At 35.3% G+C, this 13,824-nt stretch overlaps 1 long non-coding RNA gene across 1 annotated transcript in view; it reads right to left on the minus strand.

The window, feature by feature from the left end:
• Positions 1 to 2,395: 2,395 nt before the first annotated feature.
• The window catches only part of LOC110475431 (uncharacterized), a 61,577-nt gene continuing 50,148 nt past the window's right edge, over positions 2,396 to 13,824 (minus strand). Inside the window, exons 4-5 of the long non-coding RNA XR_002466272.4 lie at positions 4,665 to 4,769; positions 2,396 to 3,387 (exon numbers count right to left, since the gene is read on the minus strand). This is a non-coding gene — a long non-coding RNA (uncharacterized LOC110475431). The remainder of the gene's footprint in view (positions 3,388 to 4,664; positions 4,770 to 13,824) is intronic.

A 13,824-nucleotide genomic window follows, 5' to 3' on the forward strand; every position in this document is an offset into this window, starting at 1 on the left:
ATAATTTTTCAAAAGCCCAGTTTGTCTGGATTGTCCTTCCTGTGGTAGGACCCCAGGGAGATCAAAGCTCAGTAAATATCAAAGCCCAAATCTTCAAAGGCTATCTGGATTCCTAATAACATTGCAGAAACATAATTTGCCATCATGGACCTAATTTTTAGATTTACCTCTGAAAAAAATCTCTGCAAAATTTGAGAAATTTCCCTTGAAAAATAATGAAAAGCAACATAATTGAAGACAGCAGGTGAAGCCATTAATAGGCAGCATGATGTGGTAGTCTAGAAATTTTTGTTCTGACTATATGCTTTTCTCAATATATATCTCAATAGCTTATTACCTGATGTAGATTGATATGTTGTAGATCAAGAAGCAGGGTACCTGGGGCTGATCCAGAATCTTCACATATAAACAATACTTTGATTTCAACAAAAAATTTAGAATATTTGGACTGGGATTTCTGTGGTGCTGCTGTGACTCAGTTTTAATAACACCATATTAGTAATCTGGATACAGGTGCAAAATATAAGCACTGGGTACAAGAAAGAAAAAATATTTCAATTGCAAGAAAATATATGCAAAGAATAAAAGAAGATGACACACATGGAAAAGCATGGTGACAGAATATCTTAAAAAGAGGCAGAGTGGAACACAATAATATCACAAATAGCTCAAGAGAGATTGGCAAAAATTCATTTTAATTTGTAGCACCTTCTGGCTCATCAGCTTGCATAGGTTCATTGGCCCTGCACTGAACTGGTACTTTTTATGATCCATTTTAATTCAGGACACCACAGGCAAGATCACATATATGTCGAAGGAGTGTCACGTCTGGCAGACAGTGATAAATATAATATTTACAAAGCCTACTAATTTTGCAGGCAGACTTGCATTGTGCCTGTTTGGCTTGCATTACTGTGCTGCTATACAACAAGTGGCAGCACAATTAATCATGAGCATCACAGGGTAATTTGTTATGACAGAGAGCCATGTGCTCGTTAAAGACAGCTTCCCTTTTATCCCTTTATATTATGTCCCTCCCTTTGTGATTTGTGTCCAGAAACTGGATTATAGAACACTATGAAGTATTTCCAGGATACTGAAGATAATGGCTCATGGGTGGCTCAAGGGGTTTAGCCCATCTATCCTGCTTAGTCTGCAGGTGATGGAGGAGCCGGAGAAGTTGTACAGTAGCATGCAAAATGAGGATTAAAACCTCAAACAGTGGTGGGGATCAAGTCCGTGCTGTTTGCTTGCGCAGGATCTGCTGGCACCAAGGAGGAGCCTGTGGTGACTCCCCCAAGAGAGAGCAGAACACCCCCACTTCCCTGCCAACCCCACCTGCCAGATGGAGGCCAGTTTAGCAGATGATCTGTGGGATGTGTTCAAGGAATATGCAATTTCCCATGTCATTACCCTGCTGATCAGCCACTGCAATGATCAAAGCCATTGATCAAATGGCTTTTCTGTCCTCTGTGAGGAAATTTTGTAGCAGTTTTTTTTTTTTCCTGGCAATTTATCACTGCAATTCAAGGCTAATGCAAAGATTTTAGCTTGTGCTTTTTTTCCTTATAACCTTTACAACATAGCTAGGATCGTGCGCTGATTCCCTTCAGCTCTCTAATTACTGACCTCATTTGCTAATTAGGCTAAATATATGTTAGGCATAAACCTTAGCAATCTAACCGCTCACCTCAAGCATCATAGTACTAACAGATAAAAGAAAGCACTTATGCCCCTTCATCCTTCTACAGAAAAGTAATTTTTTGCAAGCTTTTTCAACATTAAAGCTTGAATGCTAAAGAGCAAAATGCTTTTGTCAATAATAAAGATGAGATCTGTGATGCAGTTGCATTCTGTAGGTAGGAAATAGCATAGAGTATTTCCATAAACTTATTTTCTGGCTTCAAAAAAAAAAAAAAAGGCAAAGATCTCTAAAAGAATGCACAGTAATTTGATTTAAGAGTATTCAGTAGCATCTTTTCTCTATAGAACACAAAAGAACAGCCTAAAAGCTTGAGTGAGTCAGTAATAAATTAAATTTATTCTAGTATTGTGAGGGACTAAGCTATGACAGAGACAATAAATAATGCTGTCTAATGTCCACTTTATGTCAAGAACTCACAGACATCATAGGGTTTTCTACTTCTGATTCCCCATTTGTGATTTCTGTAAAGCACTAGAATACTGATAAAAATGTCTCATTTTTATTCACTTTCTAAAGAATTCTTATTTTACTACATATGAATAAACATTTTTAGGGGAAAGCTTGAAAAAAATACAGTGGATCCACTTCAAATATGTACAATTATGTAAGAATTAATTTTTAAAAAATATTCTTGCTATTGGAAAAATCCACTAAAAGTAGGAACATTTAAAATTAGCAGACTTTTTAAGACCCATTTTTACACCTTTTTTTATTGCACTTTTTGTGATACATGACAGAGATCTCCATTTGTCTTTCCATGCACAGCTTTTTATTATTTGTTCTTTCACCACTAACCCACCTCCTCACACCTTATTTTAACATCCAAAATGCCTGACAGAGGAGTTTCAAACAGACATGATAAACATAAAAAAAACTCTCATCAAGCTGACAAAAAAAATAAAGTCCTCTGTTAATCTGCCCTTTCAAAAAAAAATATAGCTTCCACTAGTCTGAGACCTTCAGTGAGTAATACCCAACCCTCTTCCCAGAACAGGATCAGCAGAGTGCAGTACAATACATCATGCTCTGCTGGGCTACCTGTGCAAGAGTCCTCCTATCAGACCATCCTCCTCTTGCCTGCTCAGCCTCTGGGTATTGAAATTCTTGAGATTTTTGACAAGCTCTGCAGCAAAATGCATTTGCAGGTAATTTGGAAAGTGCAAAGCAATATTAGTTGCAATTTTCTTTAGCTAAATTGCTTCTCTGTTACAAGAAAAGGAATGAGATCCTAGTTTTAACCCATTTAGCTTCTGCTGCAGGGCTACTGAAGATGAGGAGGAAAACAAAAAATAGCTTATGTTTCAACCTGATGAGAGTAATTTCACTATTTTGCTGCAAATGCTTGGTGCTGGTAATTATCAGAATACTAAGTATTCCATTGCCATTATATAGCCATATATCTGCAGGGCTGTTCCTGGCATGTATTCTTGCTCCTTTTTTTGGCTACAGCCACATTTTTTATTTCCTTTTCTCCTTAACTGTGTTATCCTAGAGGTGCTACCACTATCACTGATGAGTTCAGCTTTGGCCAGTGGCAAGTCCATCTTGGCATCAGCTGGTGCTGGTTCCATCAGACATTCGGAGAGCTTCTGGCAGCTTCTCACAGGAGCCAACCCTGTGGCCCTCTGTTACCAAACCTTGTCACCCAATACAAGGTTCTGCACACTGAAGTATCAGAAGATCTAGAATTTAAAAGAAGAAATATGAGTATTTATATTTTTAGCATTTCCATATCAGTGTTGCGTGTATTTTCCGTTTCTTACTCTGTTAATCTTACATGAACTGGGTTAATTTACCTGACCCATTAGATTAACTCTCTAATCTCCATATTATTGCTATTAATTCCATCTGCTTTAAGACAGAACCATATTTTAATGAACCTCATGTTCCAAAATAGTAATCTGATAATTTTGACTACAAATAATAGTGTATTAATGTATTGTAACTTACAAGTACCAGAAACATACAAATGTACAAGATGTATGGAAATGACACTGCTTTGTCTTTTCTCATACCAAATTGTAATGAAACACTGTCACAAGAGTAATGAGAGTAATGATCCAATTAGACAGGAGTCTGAGAGAGTAAATCCAATCAGACAGGAAAAAATACTGTTGGAAAATAAGTATCTAGATCTCAAATATTTCATGTATGTTTTTTTCCTGATGCAGTTTTGTGCTGCATGAGACACGGGTATGCTTGCAGATACAGGATCAAAGAACAGAAGTGTTAATTTACACTTTTTCAGCAGCTGAAAAATGGATTAAAATCTGATTATCTAAAAATAAAAATTAATCAAAGTGTGCTTTGCAATTAGTGTGCAGATTTATGAAGGGAAAAGAGAGATATTCTCACTCAACATCTTTCCCCTTGCTTGTGGTGAATCTCCATAACACACCATTGACTAATGACAGGGGAGATGAGTAATGGGGTAGGAGGGAGGTATTTGACTGTGGTAATGAAGAAAAATCAAAGCACCAGTGAATGCAGACAGAAAGCAATGGACTTTGATGTGTGCTAGATGGAAAATAAAATAACTTTCTTCCCCTTTTTTTTATTTATTAATGGGAGATGCAGGGCAGAAGCTTTATAGGTGTGTTCTATGCTCCAAATTTTAATTTTTATTTTCTAATTTATTTGTAACAGCTTACTACACTGCACTTGAAAATCTTTTCTTTTAAAACTATGCATTATTATACAATAGCTGTTTCATGCAGTAGGACTAACTGAAGAAATATTTCAGGCTTTTAGTCAGTGTTTTTATAAAAGTCAGTGTCAAGCAGCCACTTTGGCTGGAAAGTAAGAAATGCAACACTAATGCAGGGAATTAGCAACATACATGTACTGCCTGGTACATATGGCTCAAGATATATCATTAATGGTTTTAGGTTAACATCTACATCTTACTTTCTACAGACATGGAAGTGAAGAGCTACAAAGAGATGCTGCCAGCACTCACCTGAGACTCTGAAGAATATCTTTGTTAGCAGGGAATTAGTGGAAAACCAGAAGTAATCATTCACTCCTATTCTTCCTGTATTTTCAACAGCTTATGGAAGCTTCTCTGAAATAGAGGTACCAAATAACATCTCTAAACTAATTAATATACTACAGCTTTTGTCTGGGTAAAACCAGAGAAAAACCCCATTACCATGCAACCTTCAACATCAGAACCTCTTTTTCCCTGGGAATGTAAACTTGGCAAAACTAGCAAAAGAAAAACTTGTTTTAGCTTATGCAAATCCTTTTAGTTCTTTATCATGACTTAAGTATGTTGCAGGAAATGTACACAGAGCATCCACCTATGACTTAGAATTCTTGATGTTTTTTAATGCATGGCTTTGAAATTAATGATGAAGGCCCCTCAAGACACTCTGTGAAACCTGTGCTGATAATTAGCAACATGAGGAACAACAAGCTTCACCTCTGACAGAAAAGGAGAGGTTCCTTTTTCTTGATAATAGCATTCAAATTTTAATGGGTTAATAAATGGCATGGACTGAAAAAGCAATTTCAGCTGAAATGCTGAGAGAATGTCAGCAAAATTAGTATGCCTGACAGTTTAACCAGCAGCACCTGAGAAGGATTAGTGCCGTGACATGAGCTTGGCTCTCTTCTTCAGTCTGATAGGTTATGTTCGTTAAGCTGCTCTTTCTGGGATCATTACAGATTGGGCTTTCTTGGCTTAAAGAGAGGACCCAGGGCTGTTTAGTGCCAAAAATATGTCCACTTTTTGGTGGTCTCTGCTACTTGATGATGTGACTGACTAATCTGAATTCAGACATTTAAAGGAGGCACGTTTTGGAGGAAATGAGCAAAGGAAGCCCTGCTGTCTTGGAAACACTGATCTTTGGCATATAATTCAGTTTTTTTCCATATGAAGGTATAAAGACAAAAATGAAGTCTAAAGCTCAAGCTGCCAAGTGCTCAGCCCCATCCTCTGCCCCACCTACAGGGCTACCAGTGGCTCCAGGGTACACAGCCATTGTTACAGCTGGCCTTTGAGATAAGGGGCATATCTGCAGCAAGTGCCATCAATCTTCCCCTCGAACTCAAGAAAAAAATTTAAAATAATCTTTCACAAGGTGTAATGCATTTAGAAACAAAATTGGTCATAGTGAATTTTGATATTGAGGATTTTGTTTTAGAAAAAAACTTTAGAAGTTCCTAGTTGTCTGTTTGCTGTTTTGCTGCAAACTTGCTCCATCTCAGCTTCTAAATTCCAGTCACTGAATTATTTTATATTGGAGGTTAACTCTCTAAAGATATGGTTACTAAAGTTCATCGTTCTTCAAGATGGATGTTCCTATTCAGATATAAAATATCTGTGTCCCTTATTGCTCACCTGGTTTTCTTTGATAGCAATAGCTATAGGTAACAAAACATTACAGAGGAAATTGATATTAATTTGTTTTTTATAGCTACTCAGTACACAGGGGTTTTCTGCATGAATATGTTCTTAGTTCAATTTCTATTTAAATGAAAGCTTTAATGGAAATCTTACATGAGTTGTTAACATAAATCATCATACCAATTTTAGCTATACCTTGGTGGGATATTTCAAAAACTCTGAATTTGATTGAAAGGCCTTGTAGAAGTTTAGATTTCCTAACAGGTTCTTTTAAACACAGAACCTGTCTCAATTACATTAGGCATTGAAGACTATCTTTTTATGAGGTAAGATTAAAGATTACTTATGAAAAAGAAATAGACATTAAAAACCCCCATATTTTTCTGGCTTTACTACCAATCAGTATGCTTGAATATTTCACCCCTTTGATTATTCATTAAATAGGAAACTTATTTATATTATAGTATAATATAAATTATATATATTTTTTACTTATATAGCACATAAAGTTAGACATGTAATCACAAGATTATTTTTTACAATGAAAAAAATCTTGCAGGTATATAACTTGAAAACTATTAGAAATTCCTTAGAGAAAATGCAAATATCTACTTATTTTTTCCTAATGGATAAATATGCAGATATAAACTAATTAAATTTTCTGTAAACTTGACATTTTTGGTGAAAAGAGAGAAAAAGAGAGCTCATGTAAGACAAGGCTAACAGGAGCTGTTGAATTCTCATGAGATTTTTTAGGCCTGTGTTATGTCTCAGCATTTCTAAACCCAAACTGCAGTTTAAAATTAATTGTTTGTGTTTTAATCCTTTGAATACTTGAAAACTTTTTCTCATATACACAGACCAAACTTCATTGAAGCAGTCATTGATTTCCAATTGTGCATCAAGACCTGCAAAGTGACTTACCTGGAAATGAATTTTGTAATAGTTTTGGAGACACTGACAAATTTGATGTAAGGATTATTATTGACATGAATAGATTAGAAATTTTTCTTAATAGTGCCATAAGATTAATCATTTTTCCAGATACAATTCATATACTCAGTCAGCTATTTATTATACAAGGCAACCAAACATCTGACTAGTGAATGCTCCATTTCCCTGGTATCCATATGTCCTACTTGCTGTCATTGAATCTTCCAGAGGAACCCTATTTCACTTTTGCACCAGCCAAATATAATGTAAAGTCACTTGAGAACACTCAAAGTTTATTCATTAAAACAAACGAACAAAATCACAGGCCTGTTTAAAAATGAAAACCTCAACTTAGGAATGTCTTGAAGTTGTATATGTATCTAATAATTCTCAACAATAGATATCAGCACCTCCAGCCAGCATGTACCTCATTTTGAACAATGGTTCATTCTCATAAATGACTCTCATTTATATGAATAAGACTTCCACAGTGGACAACAGTTCAGATCTTAACTGTTAATGGAACATGAAAAAGTTGTGGAAAATAGTTTTCTAACCTAGCAATAGAGGAAATAGGTTTGGATCTGACTCCAAGAATATTCACTATGGCTTCCAATTACAACACAACTTGATCCTCCTTTACTTTTTCACTACCTGTCCCTAGCCAGATTAATGGAACAAACTCATAAGATCACTTTGCTAAAACTGCCTGTAAAACCAAAATGCTGAACAAGATGCACTAATCCTCATTTTGAAAATGGAAATCAGCCTATTAAACTAACTTCACTGCTAATTGTTGACTGTGACACGAGCTAGTTAAAAGAACAGTTGGAAGCAATCACATGCAGAGAACAACATTTACAGTTTATACTTCTAAGCTCTGGATCAGCTCACATTTAAGTTACAGGAACAATTTGGTTTAGTGGAACTAGAGCTGAGTCTTAATTGGTCCAAGTTCTGTGTAATTCAATGGATTGTCTCTCCCTGAGGGAGCTGTGAACTTCTTTGTAGGAAAACACTGCAGTCAATCATTTACTGCTTTTAAGGTGAGTTACACCTCGTTGTCCTCTTTTGTCAATGCCAGAATGGGATGCAGAGGAAAGGAAAGGAGTTCAGTGATCCTAAGAAGGAGGTTAGTTTCCAAAATTGGGTAAACACATATAATTCATTATTAAGGTTGATATAAAACTCATTAATTTCAGTGGATGTTGGACCAGGTGTTGTCATTGTCTTTTTTATGTAACTTTTGTTGGGCCAGTTGCTGGATCTTAAAACAATGAATACTGCTGTATGTTTTTCACTGGGATTTGTATACTAAGTCACCTTATGTTGTCCTGCATAGTCATCCAGGTATTTTAATATGAATATTACAAATTGAGGTAATCCCCATTGGCATAGTACCTTTCTAACCACTAAAGTGAGATAAAAACTTTGATTACAGAGAAGAAAAAAGACAAAACCATACTGCTAGATAATGAAATTGTTTAATGCCTGTTATTTGAAAAATAAAATAAAAAGTATCTACTGAGAAACTGGGGATTAATCTTGAAGTAAGCTTTTGCCCTTAGTATTCCTCAAGGATAAGATTAAGTATTTAGGTAGAAATATATTGTTACAGTTATCTTGGAGTATGTATATGCTAAATCTCTCTATAGTGCTAAAAAGCAGAGTTTTCATAAGTTGGACAAAACAAGAGCTTTCTCATTTTAGAATGAGGTGAAAAAAATGGTTTAAGAAAGGTCAAACATCTAAGTGGGAAAAAGAACATATTTCACATTCTAATCTGAATATTTCAAATTACAATTTGAATTAATAATTCAAATACTTCCAGAAAATAGTTGTGTCAGTAGATTATTTTACAGGCATGGTCAATGCAATGAAATGTTTATTTAAATAGTACAGTGTACCATCCCTGAAACCAAATGAAAGTGATTGTCCTGGTCTCTATGCTGCAGCTATCAGAAGGATCAGCATTAACAACTAACATCAAGAGCCAGAACTACCTGCAGATTGATGCATGGAGATGTGTGCTGCACTCTCCCATCAAAGGTGTACTGTTGCACAGGAAGAATGAATACATTTCACCAGGCAGATGAAAAGCAAGCAGAGAGCAGCACAGGAACTGTAGCACTTGCTACTGGCTGACATGTTCTCCTTAAAGGAAGGCAGACAGAAAGCCAACAAAGTTTGGAGAAAAAGGTAAGTAAAAGATGTTTAAAAAGACACCTACATAATACAATTAAACATAGCATTCCAGTTATAAACATTTTTGTTTCTAATTTGCAATGTAAACACAGAAGTAAGGGCCGTCATTTCTAACATGGAAGATAAACATCCTCTCATCAGAGTGGCTGTGGAGCCAGGAATACCCCTGTGCTTTAAATCCTAAACATACTGACTGCAGCATCTCAGGACCAACACACCCCTATTCCCTGCATTTCCTATGGATAAAAATCACAATTTATTTTTTTCCCTGTGGGAAGCCTACACTCCTAGGTTCCTACTCTCATTGCAGGATGAAATTATGTTTTTTTTCCCTCTGCACTTCATAGCTGCTTTTCTACTAAAAAATGATAGTAAGCTTTATTTCTTTTATTCAAAATTCTGTTCTGACATTTCCAGTGTCAAGTGTCAGTATCATCAAAGTGACTACTAATTGTGTTTGAAAGTAGGCAGTGAAAATCACGTTCAGAGTATGACTGCAAGGAATGTATGTCTGGCTGACCTGAACCCTCATTATGATGATCCCCTGCTTTTTAAGTATCAGATAATGAGTATTGCCAAATGGGCTTCACATCTTCCATTGAAAGAACCAGTACACTCACAGTCTGATGCTGATTCACTCTAAAATTTTTGACAAGACCTCTGTGATTTGGGTAATGAATGCACTTCTTTGGACCACAGTGTATGCATTCATGAGCATTTGGGAATTCATCAGTATCTATACATCTACTCTTTGAAAACTAACACACTGTAAGACCTCATCAAAAGTGTTAATACATTTTAGCAAAAATATAAAACCCCAAACAACTGGTCAATGCCCAAAATTTCACCAGAAGTGAGGAACAGATCTGCACAGACAGCTTTGACTTTCTTCATCCCCTAGGTTATATTCTGGGGACCACTTGAGTTTTTTGATTTAGGCAGAGCATATCTAGTTCTCATTGAGTAGGGGGATACACTATGTGTATGTGAGGAAATTATACAGGTAAATATTTTTTCCTTGGATTTACCATGCAAAAATGAATTTATAGGGCAGTGACAAAATGGATGAAGTGTCACCTTTGTTCTCAAAAGATAAAGTTCATTATGTCAGGAATTTAACAATAGCACTTAGGAAAAAATAAGGGGGATTAAAAATAAGAGATTAAGCTATAAAAGTAGACTCACTCTAAATTCACTACTTTTGGAAAACATAGGTGTTTTATACATATATATATATATATATATATATATATATATATATGTTGCTGTTCAGAGCTTAAGTAAGCACTTGGGATTTCAAGTGAAGTGTTACTTGGGTATCTCTCATATCTCTCCTTCTACATGTAAAAGAGAGAGATAAAGTTCTTCAGTCTCAAAATCTCTTAAATTTTTTAGCCACACCTAATGTTTTAATTAAAATGTGAATGTTATCTTTTCCAATCCTACAATTTATTTTTTATTAGCAGAAATTAATTTAAAATAATCTCTGCAAAGAAAGATAGCAAAATCTGCTAAACAATGTATTAAGCAAATCTCACACATCCAGAGTAAACTCCTGTTCTACTCAAGTTGCAGAGTTATTTTTCACTTCTTTGCTTTTGAAGAAAGTCTAAAACTGACTGTCTCTTGCAATTGAATGGAAATCATGAGTTCATCAAAACATCATCTGAACACAAAAAGCACAGGTCTGGGAAACATTATAGGTGCAGAACAATAGAAGAACAAAATTAGATAAAACTTTTAGAGAAACAAAAATAAAGCCAACAGTGACACTTCAGCATAAACAAATATTTTCTCCAACAAATGTTTCCATAAAAATGTTTTTTGTTTTGTAGCAGGAAGAGAGGATTAGAATTTGCACTGAAAAACCTGCCTGTTCAGCTCAAAAGCTCTTGGAAGACTAGGAAGCAGAGAATGGCATAGAAATGAAACTACCAGTTAAAACCAAATTGCTTTTAGACAGCGTGCCAAATAAAAAGCCATTGAATCAAAATAGGATGGCAGAGAATATAGAGCAACAGATATTTCATAAACAACTGTCTGAATTATTAAAAAAATTATATTCAACAAAGATAAATTATTGTAAATTAATCTATGGGAAAAAAACCAGACTAAATATGTTGTTAAAAATATTTATCAGAAATAATTTAACCAGGAAAGATTTCTTTGATCTATGCAGCAAAAATCTTGTTTAAATGAATTAGTGAATGGAGGGAGACTTTCCTCAATAATGCAATCAGTTGCTGCAGCTGGGGCTTTCTGTTCTCAGAGATGCACATTCGATACACTTCAGCAATAAAGGTCCAATCCATCCTACATTTGCTATGATACCAAGTCAATGTAAGCATTACTTATTGCTTCAAATGCATCAGGGTCAAGTGCTGCGTTCATTGTGTATGGAAAATAAGCCATATATTCTTCAGCTGAAGCAGACACAAATATGCAGTAATTCTACTGAAGCATTAAAGAATGCTGTGGACTTGAGACTGTTAAGAACATAGAAGTTAGGCCTGCACCTGTAAAAATTGGTGACTATTCCATTGAAGATTTTTCATTACTTGTTTTAAGATAAGGTTTGACTTGCTATCTTCTTCCTAAAGCAATCATATAAATCTGTACAGTCAAAACTGACTTTGTCTAACATGTTCATTTGTAATCAAGAAATGTTACACTGAATTTTGACTTGAAATATGATTTAATTTAGCACATGTGTCTTAGAGTGTTCTAAAGTTAACCTGACTAATTATCTTCAATAAAGCAATAAACCCTAGTATGTCAAACATTGCATAGTTCAAAAGAAATACTGTGAAACTTTTAGGAGAGATCTCAGTGCAAGTTTGAGGGAAATTTTTAGTCAATCACAGAAATTTAAGACGTATATTTAACTTCTCATTTTTGCAAGTGTATTCTTTATTGCCTTCTCTATGTAATAGGCTGAAGCCTATTCAGAACTGTAGTTTTTGGGCTTCCCTAAACACTGAGTTAGTGTGTACTGGTTATGTTTTAATATCTTAATATTAAGAAAGTGAAAGACTGGAATTTTGATTTCCTTGATTACTGTAAGTTTTTTTTCCTTCCCTTCACTAATTAAATTATTAGCATTTATTTTGCAATCTAGAGAAATTTTAAATAAGATAAGAATAAGATAATGAATAAGAATCATGTTCCTTTGCTAGGACTAGATAGAGGGACATACTTTAACTTATAGCATTCCAGGTATAAACCTGGGATGAAATGGCCATTTTAAAAACCTGAACAAATACGTTATTTCGTATGAAGTATTCTGCAGGGTTCACAACAAATGAGCACACTTAACCACACTAAACTGGCTACAAAAAATGGCTACTCTGGCTTAATTTACTTTTGTTTTGATTTTTTGTTTAATCTCTAATCTGGGAAGGTAAACATGTCTTTCTATGAGTAATGATATCTGAAACATCCCTGGGTGTTGATAAAGATCAATACACTGTTGTTTCTCATGGGTGGTTCACTCTGAGATTGTTTTCATTTGGTATCAGCCGCACTCTTCTCTTTTTTATTTATTTCTCCTGTATTAAAGCAAAAGTAGAGAAAAGCCCTTTGATCTCTCACCACAGCACCCACTAATCAGTCCAATTTAAGAAAAACCCCTTTATCACACATCTTTTCAAACGTGGCTTCTTTACTTGGCTCAGACAGATTAAACTTTACGTGGAGTCTTTTGACTGCTAATAGCAGCATAACTTCCCACCACTTCATGAGCCACGCACACTCTCCATTTGCTTGTTGTTATTCATGTGTTTGTACTTCAATGCTTACAAGGTTAAACAACAGTTTTGCTAAAAATGCCAGACGGTAGTGGTTTGAATTGGTCCACCACAAAACCAAGCTGCCATCACCACTGTGATTGTCTGCTTTTAGTCATGCCCCTCAAAAATGCTCTCCTGAGGATGCCTTAGCCATACCTCAACTTAAATTGCTGGTTGCTTTCTTCTGATAACTTTTCTTAGATGCAAATTCATTACACAGATACTTTCATATATGTGATGGGCCTCCTCAGCCCTTCTGTTAAAGCCTTGAACTGGGCTGGATGGTATTTAAAGAGCAGATTCCTGACCTTTTAATTTATTCTTACTCTTTGTTCTCCTTAAGGCTCCACTTGCTTCCCTATTAAAAAAAAAAAACCAGAAAAAACACAAACCAAAATGAAAATAAAAACAATAACAACCCAAACAAAACCCCACAAACCAAATGAAACAAACAAAAACAACAAAAAAGGTATTTTCAGAGAAAAGTAGTTAAGAAAGAAAGGCAGGGTTGGCAGCTGTGAAGAGATCTCTGCAGAATCCAGCTGTGCAAGAAGCTACATTGCAGATGTCACCTTTCTCATCTCCTACTGTGTACCAAACTGGAAAATATGTGTCTAAGTGGAAAGAAATGGGAAGAGGTGGTTCCTTTTTCATGCACATTTACTCCTTTAACTTTGAAGGTTGTCAAATACGAATGCTTAATGCTACACACATCTGTTCTCTAAAATCTGGTAAAAAAAAAACACCTTGCAAGCCACTCCTGTCAAATTAATGGCTACTGTGCTCTGAAGGAAAAAATTTCAGCATAGCCAATGCACTCTTAGTCCTTGGTATTATTTTTT

The sequence above is a fragment of the Lonchura striata genome, chromosome 4 (genome assembly GCF_050655825.1).
Source record: "Lonchura striata isolate lonStrDom1 chromosome 4, ASM5065582v1, whole genome shotgun sequence".
In the NCBI taxonomy this organism is placed as follows: domain Eukaryota; kingdom Metazoa; phylum Chordata; class Aves; order Passeriformes; family Estrildidae; genus Lonchura; species Lonchura striata.